Genomic DNA, 14,263 nt, shown 5'->3' with positions numbered 1-14,263 from the left:
TACTGAACTCTTTTGGAGTATACCCCCAAGTGACCAATCCTATACATCATGATATCCATTCTGTTTCAGCCCTGGCAAACCCATGCCAATAAATTTCATAAATCCTCAATGCTACAATCTTGAGTTACCACAGTAACACGGACCTTTCTTCTTCCATAAGGGAAAGTGGTGACATGGGTGACAGTCTGATTTTTTTTCTTTCTGTTGGTGCACCAGGTTTAAGCTTTAAAGATTTCAAATTTCATCCCATTAATATCACACTTCTTCTGTTAAATGTTGACTTATGACCCAGTATTTGACTTGTCTGACTTGAAGGCATTTCAAGTCCACATTGTAATCCAACATGACAATCAGACAGAGCTATTTGTACAATTCTAAAAGGGCATGTCATCCTGAAATAAAATTTAAACCTGGGTACACTTCTACTATTTGTGTGATGTTCAGAGAGAAAAGGAACCAGGACTACTTAGACCAAGTAAAGATTTACCTGAATCTTTAGTACACACTACACCCTTGTTCTTACGAAATCAAATATTCTACTCTTGAATATGCCATTTATTATGTTTTAGTGCTGGACACTCATGGCTTCTAGATGGACTTGGTAAAAGATGTGAAAAGAAGTTTTACAAAAGAAGCTCCATGATGTTAAATGTCAGTCTAAGTTGAAGGGAGTAGTCAATATGTTAAAAGGACCACTGGATAATTCCTCATCATGAATCCACTGAGCTGACACTTAGAAAGGTAGGTAGCTGAGGAGGGGGAGGGGAGAAGTTCAAGTTCGTGACCTGTTGTGTGAGCAAGGATAACTTAACAAATCTCTGATTATTTTTTCTATGTTCTAAATGTAGAGGAAATATCATGCTAGTGAAGGAGTTTTTATTGAGAGATGGAGCTGAGATGGTGGGAGAAAGTCAGTGATGTGCCTGAATTCTCCCTAAAACCCCTCTGAAAACCTTTAAATAATGCCATAAAATAATTCTTAGAGTGGAATAACCCACAAAAGGATGGACTGAAATAATTTTCCAGCCAAAATCAACTTAGAAGTTTAGCAGAAAAAGTGGAGCACAGTCCAGCACAGATTCTGCGAACCAGGGGCATGCCTAGAGAGTCACTGAACCATCAGTGGCAGTGGCTGCTTCCAGAACTCTCAGCCCACCGACAGTAAGAGAGTCAAACAACTGCTCAGAAGGGGATCACAGAGTCATGTTTTCCAGTGTTAAGGCAGGACATTGTTGCTTTGCCCATACTTGGATCCAGGTCTTGGGTGGCAGTCTCAGGGCAAGGAGGAACACTAGCACACCAGAGCTTGTGGTCTGAGTGGAGTAGGTCCCCTCATCACAGTTCCAGGGCAGAAAAGATTGGTTGTGGTAACTCACAGACCAGAGCACAGAACAGGAGATTAATAAACACACCTCTCCTTAGATCATGATACCTTGGAAGAACTGGAAACTTTCAGGTCTCTACAAGTATCTCTGAAAACAGCTGCCCAAACACCATGAAGCTTGGGACAGTCCACCCATCACCCTGGGAGCAGAGCCTCATATTAACAAAAAATTAAAAGTCAAGAAATAGGATGGAAATAATGAGCAAAGAACAGAAAAATTCTGATCACAGGAAGGTACTATGGTGATAAGGAAGATCAAAACATGCACAAACAGGTGACAAAGTGAAACATACCCAAAGCCTCCAAGAAAAATAGGAACAGGTCTCAAGCCATGAAGAGCTTGAAAAGGATTTTGAAATTAAAGTAAGAAAGGTAGAGGAATAATTGGGAAGACAAATAAGAACAATGCAAGAAAATCATGAAAAAGAAGTCAATAGTTAAGGATACACAAAAAATACTGAAGAAAATAACACCTCAAAAAACAGACTAAGCCAAATGGTACAAGAGGTACAAAAAGCCAATGAAGAGAATAATGCCTTGAAAAGCAGAATTGCTCAAATCAAAAAGAAGGCCCGAAAGCTCACTGAAGAAAATAGTTCCTTAAAATTAGAATTGAGCACATGGAAACTAGTGGCTTTTTGAGAAATCAAGAAACAATAAAACAAAAAGAATGAAAAAAATAGATGACAACATGAAACATCTCAGTGGAAAAACAACTGACCTGGAAAAAAAGATCCAGTAGAGATAATTTTTAAAATATACATAGTATACTACCTGAAAGCTATAATTTAAAAGAATATCCTAGACATCATCTTTCAAGAAATTATCAAAGAAAATTGCACTAATGTTCTTGAACCAGAGGGCAAAACAGAAACTGAAAGAATTCTCCCATCATTTCCTTAAAGAGATCCTAAAATGAAAACTCCCAGGAATATTATAGCCAAATTCTAGTGCTCCTAGGTCAAAGAGAAAATATTTCAAGCAGCCAAAAAGAAAGAATTCAAGTGTTATGGAGTCACAGTCAGGATAACACAAGATTTAGTAGTTTCTACATTAAAGGATCAGAGGGCTTGGAATATTATATTCTGTAAGGTAAAGGAGCTTGGATTATAACCAAGAATCAACTACCCAGCAAAATTGGGCATAATCCTTCATGGGGAAAAACAGACATTCAATAAAATAGATTACTTTCAAACATTCTTGATGAAAAAATATATACATGAATTTTAATAATGACTTTCAAATATAAGACTCAAGAATCATAAAAAGGCAAATGGGAAAGGAAAATAACAAGGGAAGGTTAAATTGTTGATGTTTCTATATGGAAAGATGATACTTGAAACTCATAAGAACTTTTTCATTATTAGTGTAGATAGAAGGAGTATATATAGAGTGCACAGGTGTGAGTTGAATATGAAGGGGTGATACTTAAAAAAAAAATAAAATTAAGGGATGGGAGAGGAATGCACTGGGAGAAACTGAGAGGTAAAATGGGGTAAATTATCTCACATAAAAGAGACAAGAAAGTCATATAGGGGAGGGGGAGAGGGAGGGAAGTGAACCTTACTCTTATCAGAATTGGCTTAAGGAGGTAAAAACATACACACTTAATTGGAAGAGGAGGGGGTAAGAGAAGTAGGTGCGATAGATTTTGAGGAGAGACAGGGTGAAAGGAAAGAGAAAATAGAATAAATAGGGAGGTAGGATGGAGAGAAATATAGTTAGAAATAGTAACTGTGGAAAACAATGAAGCAAGTTTCTCTGCTAAATGCCTCATTTTTTAAACATATAGAATATTGAGTCAGATTTATATAAAAATGAGCCGTTCCCAAGTTAAATGATCAAAAAAATATGGTAAGTTTTCTGATGAAGTAATCAAAGCTATCTATAGCCATATGAAAATATGTTCTAACTCACTACTGATTGCAGAAATGGAAATTAAAATAATTTTAAGTGCTCCCTCCTGCCTATTAGATGGGCTAATAGGTCAAAAATGAAAAAAAAAGTGACAAATGATGGCGGGGATGTGGGAAAAATGAGACATCAATGTACTGTTGGTGGAGCTGTGAACTGCTTCAACCATCCTGTAGAGCAACTTGGAACTATGTCCAAAGGGCTATAAAAACCATGCACATGCTTTGACCTAGGAATACCACTACTAAGTCTGTGTCTCAAGAGTGGTTAAAAAAAGAAGAAGAAAAAATATTTTACAAAAATACTTATGGCAGCTATTTTCTGGTGGCAAAGAATTGGAAACAGAGAGTATGCCAACCAATTTGGGAATGGCTGAACGAAGTGTGCTTTGTGATTGTGGCAGAATACTATTGTGCTATAAGGAATGATAGAAAACCCTGGAAAGACTTACATGAACTGATGCAAAACAAAATGTACTGTGTGCAAAGTAACAGCAATATTATAAGATGATTAGCTGCGAAAGACTTAGCCATTCTCAGCAATACAACAATCCAAGACAGTTCTGAAGGATTTATGATGAAAAATTCCATCCATCCCCAGGGAAAGAGCTTATGGTGTCTGAATATAGATTGAAGCATTTTTTAAACTTTCTTTATTTTTCTTGAGTTTTTTGTCTCTTTTCCTTCACAACATGAATAATATGGAAATGTTTTGCGTGACTACACATACATAACCTGTATCAAACTGCTTGCCTTTTCAATGGGTGTGTGTGGAGGGAGGAAGGGAGACAATTTGGAGCTCAGTGTTAAAATTGCTTTTACGTGTAATTGGAGAAAATAAATACTAAATTAAAAATAAATTTTACACTAGCTTTATGTAGGTGGACATACTAAGAAATAGTTTAGAAATGTGATTATTCCAGAAATACATTTGGTAATCATAAGCCAAGAAGGACCCTGGAAATAATCCTGTGTATAGGTAAGATGATTGTCATTTTAAATGGTTTCTGATACATCTGAATATCCAAGTCCTCAGAATGTTTCTCATTAGGGAACACAACTTCTGTCACAATAGTTGAAAATGTCTAGAGCAGACCTGTACAACTTGGCAGTAGATATGGGACCAAAATGAAAATAGGCTAAACATCTTCAGGCTGCAGAAAGGGTTTTAGAATCTCACTTTCCCAGTAAACATAACTAGAGACATAATGACAGTGGTTGGTTGCCCTGGGTCATGTGACAAACAAGGGAGGGTGTTCAGTGCTGGGCTGCTGGGCCTGGTCTAGATGCCAGTGTCATGTCAACAAGTCAGCAATCATTTATTAAGTGCTTATTCTGTACCAGGCATTCTGCTAAGCATTGAGGATATGAAGAAAGGTAAAAACACACTCTCCATCCTCAGTGATCTACTCTAAGGGTCCTCATATTGTAGGTGAGAGGACTCAGAGTTTACATTGGGCTGTAGAGACCTTTGGCCCAATAGTCAAGAAATTAGTTATTTAACATCAGATTTTTTTTCATTTATGAAAGCAGTTAATTTCTCTTTCCTCTAACCTGACCTTGCAGGCAGCCCTAGTGCTAGATATTCAACATTCATCTTCTGGATGTCAGAGAGATGCAGTTAAGGCTTTGCTATGAGATCTATTACAGACAAGCATTCTGCCAGGAGTAGTAAAAAGCTATCTGTTGTGAGAACAAGGAACAGCAGTCAACAACCTGGTTTTGTTCTATCAAATTTAACAACCACTGTTAGGAGAAAAAGAATAGGCAGAAAGCTGGCTTAGAGGAAAATGATTCCTTTTGACAGGCAAGAACTAGTGACCATGTCTGCTGCAATCTGCTCATCATTCATGAACACACACACATACACACACACACACACACACACACACACACACACACACACACTCCTTCCTACAGGACACCCTTACTGTCATTTACATGTGCATGAACACATGCACATACACACACCCCCATGCACATACAATCACGCACACATATCCCTCCATGCACACATATGCAATGCTGACAAAGTTTCCAAAAAATAATTAAAGGGCTTCTTTCTGGATATTTAGAAAAGAGCACTAAGAATGATCACTAAGTCATCACTAAGCTCAGTAAAAGATTCTTACACACTGAACTCTTCTTAAATAGAGTTTCTAGGCCAGATGAATGTTATAGGCAGAATCTACTTAGATTTTTGCAAAGCATTTAATAGCCTCATATTTCACTTGTGGAAAAGATGGAGAGACATAGACTGCCTTAGATGAGAATTTAGTTAGGTAGATGAAGAACGGATTGAAGGACTGGCCCCAAAGGACCAATTTCAGTCAAAGACAGGCTTGTAGTAGAACTAGAGATCTTCCTTTGACTTTGTTATATTCTAGTTTTTTAAAATCAATGGTTTAAATGAAAGCATTGTTAGAATAGAGGACACTTACCGAAGAGGAAGGGAGAAAACAATGGTCAACACAATTAGCATCCAAAATTATCTCAACAATAGAAAATATTGCACTGGACTAGTTCATGACAATGATGACGATGATGATGACGGTGATGATGATGATGATGATGATGATGATGATGATGATGATAATGATGATAACTAGAATTTATCCAGAGTTCTAAGGTTTTCTTCTCACGGACTGAGATATTGAGATCCTTCTAGCTCTGCCTAGGAGCACTGCTTGTGGGGCCACTCCAATCTTAAAGTCAGCAATGTGCCTTCATTCCTTTCCTTTGGCATTTGCAGTCTTAATGTGGATTACACAATCTTGACAAGGCAAGTGTGTACTACATTTTTTTCAGCCTTTGTGATCCCATTTGGGGTTATCTTGGTGGAAATGGGGAGTGCTTTGCCTGTCTTTCTGCAGCTCACCTTAGAGATGAGGAAACTGAGGCAAATGGGGTTAAGTGATTAGCCCAGTGCCACACAGCTAGTAAGTATCTGAGGCAAAATTCGATCTCAGGTCTTTCTGCCTCCAGGCCTGGCACTCTACCCCACTGCGCCAACTCTGGGTAAAATTCAGCAAGATGAAGTAGGGAATGTATCCTTTTTTATTTAATAAAATACATTTGCATGTTTTACCATCTTTTAGAGTTGTTTTATCCTACTCTCTGAGGTACAACTTGCAGTCAGAAAAACCTGGTTTGAACTCTCTCTCTCATCCTTATTGGCTGTGTTTAATGAGTCTGTAGGACATATTGGAAAGGGAAGTGGGGAGGGAGTAAGCATTTATGCAGCACCTACTATGCGTCAGGAACTGTGCTAATCACTTTACAAGTATTTTTTCATTTGATTCTTACAACAACCCAGCGACGTCTATACTGTCATTATTGCCATTTTACTGTTGTTCTCTCCTGTGTGACTCACCCAGAGATCACACCTAGAAAGTGTCTGAGGCTAGACACGAACTCGGGTTTTCTTGACTCCAGGCCCAGCACTTTATCCACTGTATCAGCTGGCTGCCTGTAGGTGAGTTGAAAGGAGGCTGGATTTGGAGTTACAGGTCATAGGATCATGGAGGTGGAACTAGGAGCCTCAGATGTCTTCTAGTTCAATCCCATCATTGACATGAGGAATCTGAGGGACAGGGAAATAAAGTGATTTGCCCAAGGTCACACAGGTGATTAGTGTCAGAGCTGAGAATTGAACCCAGAACCTCTGACTCACAGGGCCAGCACTCTTTTATATACTACCTGTGCTCTCTTAGGCAAGTCATTTTACCTCTTCAGTATTGTTTCCTCAGTGGTGAATAAAAGGGTTTGGCAAGATGAAACAGAAGATCCCTTCTATTTTTAAACCTGGAATTTTGTGGTCTTAAACATGGATTTATATGTTCAACACCATCCCAATTAAATTGCATTTGTTTTTATTGAATTAGAAAAATAATGATAACAAAATGCATTTGGAAAAACAGAAAATCAAGAATACCAAAGGAAATAATAAAAATGTGAAGAAAGGAGGTTTGGTAGAACTAGATCTTAAACTGTATTATAAGATGGTAATTATCAAAGCTATCTGGCAATGGCTAAGAAATAGAAAGATAGATCAATGGAATAGAGTAGACACATAATTTATAGCAGCAAATAAACACGATAACCTTGTATTTGACAAGTGCAAAGGAAAGATTTGGGGACAAAAATTCATTATTTGGTATAAAATTATTTGGAAAAATGAAAAGCAATATGGCAGAAACTAGGCATACACCAAAATCTTGTAACATTTACCAAGATAAAGTTAAAATGGATTCATGATCTATATGTAGAGAGATTTTCAAGAAAATTAGAACATGGGACATATTAGTTATCAGAATTATGTATAGGCAGACAATTTATGAGTAATCAAGAGATAGAGAGCAAAGTTAAGTGTAAAAATGGATAATTTTTATTACATTAAATTTTAAAAGGTTTTGTACAAATATAGCCGTGAATCAGAAGGAAAGTAGAAAATTTGGGGGATGGATTTTTACAGACAGTTTATCGGTTGAAGGTCTCATATCTAAAATAAAGAAATTTGTCAAATCCATAAGAATAAGAGTTATTCCCCAATTGATAAATGGTCAAAGGGTGTGAACAGGCAGATTTCTTGTGAAGAAATCACAACAATCTATAGTCAAATTTAAAAAAAAATGTTCTAAATCATTATTGATTAAAGAAATCCAAATTAAAACAACTTTGAGATATCGTTTTATACCTACCAGATTAGGTAAATGATAGAATAGGAAAGTGACAAATGTTGGAGGGAATGTGAAAAAATTGGCACACTAATTCCTTGTTGATGAAACTGTGAAATGATCCAACCATTTTGTAGAGCAATCTGGAATTATACCAAAAGAGTTATTGAACTACCTACACCCTTTAACCCAGTAATAACCCTACTTGGTCCATTTACAAAGATGTTTAGGGAAAAAAGAAAAGAACATATATTCTAAAATGTTCATAGCAACTGTCCTTGTGGTAGAAAAGAACTGAAAATGGCCAGGATGCCTGTCAGTTGGGGCATAGCTGAACAAGTTGTGGTATACAATTGTGGTGGAATACTACTGTGCTATAAGAAATGATGAGCTCAATGATTTTAGAAAAACATGGAAAGACTTTCATGAAACCATGAATATCGAAATGAGCAGAACCAAGAGAACATTGTACACTGTAACAGTAATATTGTTTCAAGAAGAACTTGGAGTGAATAAGTTATTTTGACTATTATAAATACTAAAATTAACTATGAGAGACATACGAGGAAAGATGCTGTCTCTATCCAGAGATGTAACTGATAAATAAAAGTATGCATAGAAAAATTTTACATACACGTACACACACATACACACACACACACACACACTCACACACTCACTCCCTTATTTGTGTCTAGTGGTAGCCATCTCCAGGGCAGGAGGGGAGGTAGGAAAAATAAATTTACATGATGATTTTGTTGCATATTTGAATAGAATATCAAGTTGTGCATAGTACAGGGTGTTCCTAAAGTCTGGACACATAGGCAATTGAGGGCAGTGTGGAGTTATTGCACCAAGTACATGTGAATCTTGCAAAACGCATCAACCTTTGCATCACAAGTGATGGAAATCGTATTGAAGATGTTATTTGTTAACATTCCAATTAAATAAAATCTCGTTGAAAATTTCCTTCATTTCATTTCTTGAAAATATACACTTTTGCCTATGTGTCCAGACTTTAGGTACACCCTGTAAATTTAGTTTTATGCATAATCACCTTTTAAAAAAAATTACCACGTTATTGAAATGCTTGTTTTATTCCACAAATTAAAAACAAAATTAAAAATGATGAAATATGCTGATATTTTACAGCACCATACATATATTTTATGCATTTCTAAATTTCTAGGAAAGTAGAAATAGGAAGTATAAGTATATATAGTAAGTAAAAAAAATAGGAAGCAGGGCATTACTTTATGAAGGGCTTAGAATTCCAAATAGAGGATTTTGTTTTGATCCTCGAAGTGATAGGGATTAGGGGAGGGTAACATAGAATCTACACTTCGGCGGCTGAAATTTTATACACACACATGTATATACATACATTTATACATACATGTGTGTATACATATACACACACACATATATGCATATCTCTGTATGTGATATATGTCAGTCTCAACTTCTTCATAAAATGAAAATATTAATCTTATAGGCTTGTTATGAGGATCAGAAGATAATATACATTATAGAACTTTTTAAAAATACTCATATGCAATTTAAATAGAGGTGATTATTAGTTATAGTATCTATATCTATATCAATATCAATATCTATCTATCTGTATATATATATATATATATATATATATATACATCCAATGCAGATTATCACTTGCTCTTAAACTATTGGCTTTAATTGTCGCTAAAATGTGGCGTAACTTTTTAAGTCTCCCACAGAACTAGCATTAAGGAGTTATTTTTTTAAATTTGTTTGTTTTATTTAGTTGGCTGGCTTGATTTTTAAAATACTCAATAGAGGGCAACTATATTTTTATCAGGAGAGTAAAATGCTCCTATTTGTATATTAGGATGACTACTCTAACAGCTGTGGGAAGGATAGATTGGACAGGGAAGCTTCTAGAAGGAGAATGATGTCTCATATTCCAAGACACAGAGAATAAGGGGTTAAGGACCTGAACAAGGGCAGGAGTCATGTGGAGAAAAAGGAAGGCATAGATGTTTGAAAGACTATGAAGGCAAAATTGATAAATGATTGGAAATCAAAGATGACTCCAGGAATTTGTACCTGAGTAACTGGGAGGCTGTTGGATGCCTCAACTGAAGTAGAGAAGCCAGAAGAAGGAGCAGATATTAGAAGCTGCAATGCCAGCCTCTTTGACATTTCTGGAAAGGCAAGGGCATCCTCAAGATACTGACCCTGTGGGAATCAGAGCCCCAGATGGCAAAATAGCCCTGTTAATATCAGCACCTGACAAGTCTTAGAAGCAGCTGCTGGTGTGTCTTAAGTAGAATTTGGACAGGCATTGAACTCTGTCAACCTCTAACTGTCAGCCATGTTAATTGAACTGCAAAGGGACACTGATTTAGGGCCACAAAGAAAAGATGGTAGGGGCTTCCAACAGAGCCCCCAATCAGCATTTAAAGAAACCTTGCTCGGCTTTATTACAGTACAAAAGCCAGGCACCATAAACAAAACCAAGAGTGAGCTGAGATGTTATAGAACTCATGCTTCATAGCTTTGTGCTGGTAATAAAATGAAATTCCATTTCTGCCCAATGCCCCAGAAATTCTCTGTCTTTGACTCAGCTCAAAGCAACAGCTTTCTGAGATTTCAAGAACTCTACTACTCTCTTTTCCTTTCTACTACTTTTTAAAGGGATAGAAGTCCTATGCTAGAAGTCGAAATGGAATGGGGGCTCAACTTGGTCTGCATGACCCCAGAGAACACAACTTGGAGTTATGGGTGTATGTTTTAAGGCAGGAAGATTTAGTCTCCCAATAAGAGTAGGAGGTGAAAACAAATCAAATTAAAACTATCCAAAATGAAGGAAGGAAACAAGCATTTATCAAGAAACTACAATATGGCACAAAGTAAGTGTTTTATGAATATTGTCTCAGCTGATCCTCACAACAACCCTGAGACATGGGTGCTATTATTATCCCCTTTTTACTGATCCAAACAGAGGTTAATTGACTTTCCCAGGGCTATAGTGCCCAGTAAGCGCCTGAGGGCAGATTTAAATTTTGGTTTTCCTGATCCACTGTGCCACCTAGCAAGCATCAAAATTGTAATGAACTGCCTCAGAAAGTACAGGGTTCTCTATAAAGGGTTCTCTTAATCAGAGGCAGAGGTCTCCAAGTACAGTATGGATAACACATTCTTATTTCTGTACTAGAACTGATTCCTATTCATTTATGGGTTGGACTAGATGGTCCTTGGGGTCATTTCCAGATCTAAGTTTCTGTTATTCTATGAACTTGGAAAGGGGGAAAAATAGAAGAAGTATGTAGGATAAAGAATAATAAATCATCCCCCAAATTCACATCTTTGCCCCCCAAAAAGCATTTGACAAGATCTGTTGCTAATAAAAGAGGATGTTCAAATTTCTCTTCCCCATCTTCATCAACACTTTCAGTGACAGATCATAAAACTAGAAATAGAAGGGATCTCATCTAGTCTAGTCCTCTGAATTTACAAATGGGAAAACTGAGGCCCATTGATTGAAATAAGTTGGCCAATCTAATATATGTATGCCAGGACGGATTTGTACCTAGGTCTTCTGAGTCCAGAACTCATGGGCTTTCCATGTACTCACATGATGACTGATAATCAGGAATCATAAAACAGATTTACAAAGGGCAGATGGGGGAAAAGCCAGGGTTTCTAGACTCTACAGACCACATTTTTTGAAGTGGTATCATTTTTAGTGTTCTAAGAACAGGTAAACAGGACCATAATATCTTGGGAGATCAGCTATTCTACATCCCCATTTCAGTGATGAGGAAATTGAATCTCAGCTAGATGAAAAAGCAGAGTCATGTTTTGACCTCTAGTTCTTTGCTTCTAATCTAGTACCCCTTCTTTACCATGCTGGAAGACTACTCAATAGCAAGATGAAATTTGTCCATGTAAAAATCTTCAATGTGTATCTCAGTTGTTACAAAGGCTAGAACTGGGAAGCCTAGGCTAGAACAAACTGTCCAAATTTGAGAGAGAAAAGACAGTGGCTGAAGCTGGTAAAGCTCTGCATGCACACCACCAAAACATCAAGTCAAGTCAAATAAGCATTTATTAAGCACCTAGGGCATTTCAGATACTGTGCTAAATGTTAGAGATATAAAGAAAGACAAAAACAATCTCTGCTTTCAAAGAGCTTACGGTCTAGGGAAAAGTTAAAAAATAGTTATCAATCAACTATTGAAAAATGTCCATATGCACAGTACCTTGCTTTGCCTGCCAGCAATCATCTGGCTCTCAGCATGACTATGACAAACAAATATTTTAATTCATACTCCCACACACACCCACAAAATTGCATGCTATTGGTAAACACACACACAGACACACACAGACACAGACACACAGACACACAGACACACAGACACACACACACACACACACACACACACACACACACACACCCAAATGAAAACAAGGATTGAGTCTATATGCTGGGCAATGATAATTGGGGGGAAGGAGAACTGGAGAAAATGACCAAGGAGTGAATTCAATTGTTCAATGACCCAAAATTCAAAATATGATCAGGATACTCAGTAGACAATGAAGGACCAATCAATTTAAGTCAGAAACAACATTTTAAGTGCCTATTGTGTTCAAGGGACTTCACTAAACTTTGAGGATTCCCAGCTGAAAAAGAGACAGTTGCTATTAACAGGAAGCTTATAGTCTACTGAAGGGATACAGCTGGTAGAGAAGAAAGTGTAAGTTGTTCAGGTTGAGGCTGCACTAAAACTTTTGGGATATGCTTTATTATACAAATTGTTTGGGGCAGGTAGCGACAGAAAGACTAGAACAAAGCATTCTAGGCAAAAAAAAATGAAGAAGTTGAGAACACTTTTAATGAAGAAGATCAGGGAGGATTTAAGGTGGGATGGTGAATCAGCAGGATTTGAATTAAGAAAATTGGTATCTTTCTGCAAACAGTGTGAATTTGTTAACTAAACCAAGGCTAGTGGTGCCAAAAAGAAAAGTTGTACCCCTGACTTCCCAAAGGCTTTTATACTGCCCCTCATAAAAAACATTAAAATAACTCAGTAACCACAGGGTCAGAGGCTACCTGGTACATGGATAGAGCTCTGATTAAGAGATAGGAAGCCAAGAGATAAATGAATGACCCCTTCTTAGCACTGAGAGAAGGTTAATAGCCAGGTGCTCCTGAGATCAGAATTAGTAGGTGCATTCCCCGGGTGACTAGAATTGGCCTCACTCTTAGTACAAAATTAATTTAGCTCTGTGGCTCAGTTCAGAAAGAATGGGACAGATCTGCAAAGTTCCTAGCATAACGAGGTAATTAGGAAGCACACTCAAATGGGGAATCCGATGCCATCAAGGTAACAGGCATGGGACGGAACAATTTTCATTCTTTCTATGTAATGGTGGATTGTAAATGAAGGATGTCTCTCCTAAAAAGGACTGTGTCGTCACCGTAGGTACCTCAGTGAAGAACTCTGCTCAATATGCAGCAGGTATGAGGACCTGAATAAGACATTGGGAGGCCACAGCAAAAGGATTGGAAAGTGATTGTCTAATGGAAACATTTCTAGCCTCTCTCTGTCCTTATCATTGTGTCTCAGGAAGGAAGCAGCTGATTGTCATGAACAATCCTCTACACAGGTAGAAGTTGCAGAAAAGATGATATCAGAAGTACACCAAAGGTGATGATCCCTTCCTCCAACAAAGCCCCTACTCTTCCCACCACCTCCCAGTCCTGAAAGACCTTAAAAATGGCATTATTATGATCAAGACAATGATCTTTGTTAAAAATGGTGGCCAAGTGATTTTGTGGTCAGAGCATTAAACTAAGAGTTATTAAGACTTGGATTTGAATGATGCTTCAGTCATTTAGGAGATGTATGATCTTGGGTAAATCCCTTAACATTTTGCTATGTTTTCCTCATCTCTGAAATGAAGATAACAAAAGCACTTGCCTAACGAGGTAATTCTGGGGATCAAATGAAATTATATATAAAGCACTTGAAAATATGAAGTATGATATCAATGATAGTCATCATTGTTGTTATTTTTATTATATCATTTAATAGTATTAGCTCACATTTTGGGAGTGCTTTAGGGTTTGTGAAGCCCTTCCCCCCTCACAGCCTTGTCAGGTTGGTATTATCATATCACCTTTACAGATGAAGAAAAAGAGGATCTGGGACCCCAAATCTTTCTGGCTCTGGGTTCAGCACACTATCTATTCCACCATGCTATTTCCATGTGCATAAGCATGAGAGATGAGAAATGAA

General features: G+C 37.3%; 1 protein-coding gene across 1 annotated transcript in view; it reads right to left on the bottom strand.

Moving 5' to 3' along the window:
* Positions 1-14,263, bottom strand: part of GRID1 (glutamate ionotropic receptor delta type subunit 1) — a 1,144,779-nt gene that overhangs the window by 34,800 nt on the left and 1,095,716 nt on the right. The window lies entirely within an intron of this gene.

This window comes from Trichosurus vulpecula, chromosome 8 (genome assembly GCF_011100635.1).
Source record: "Trichosurus vulpecula isolate mTriVul1 chromosome 8, mTriVul1.pri, whole genome shotgun sequence".
Lineage (NCBI taxonomy): Eukaryota > Metazoa > Chordata > Mammalia > Diprotodontia > Phalangeridae > Trichosurus > Trichosurus vulpecula.
This window is presented reverse-complemented; position numbering and strand designations above follow the sequence as displayed.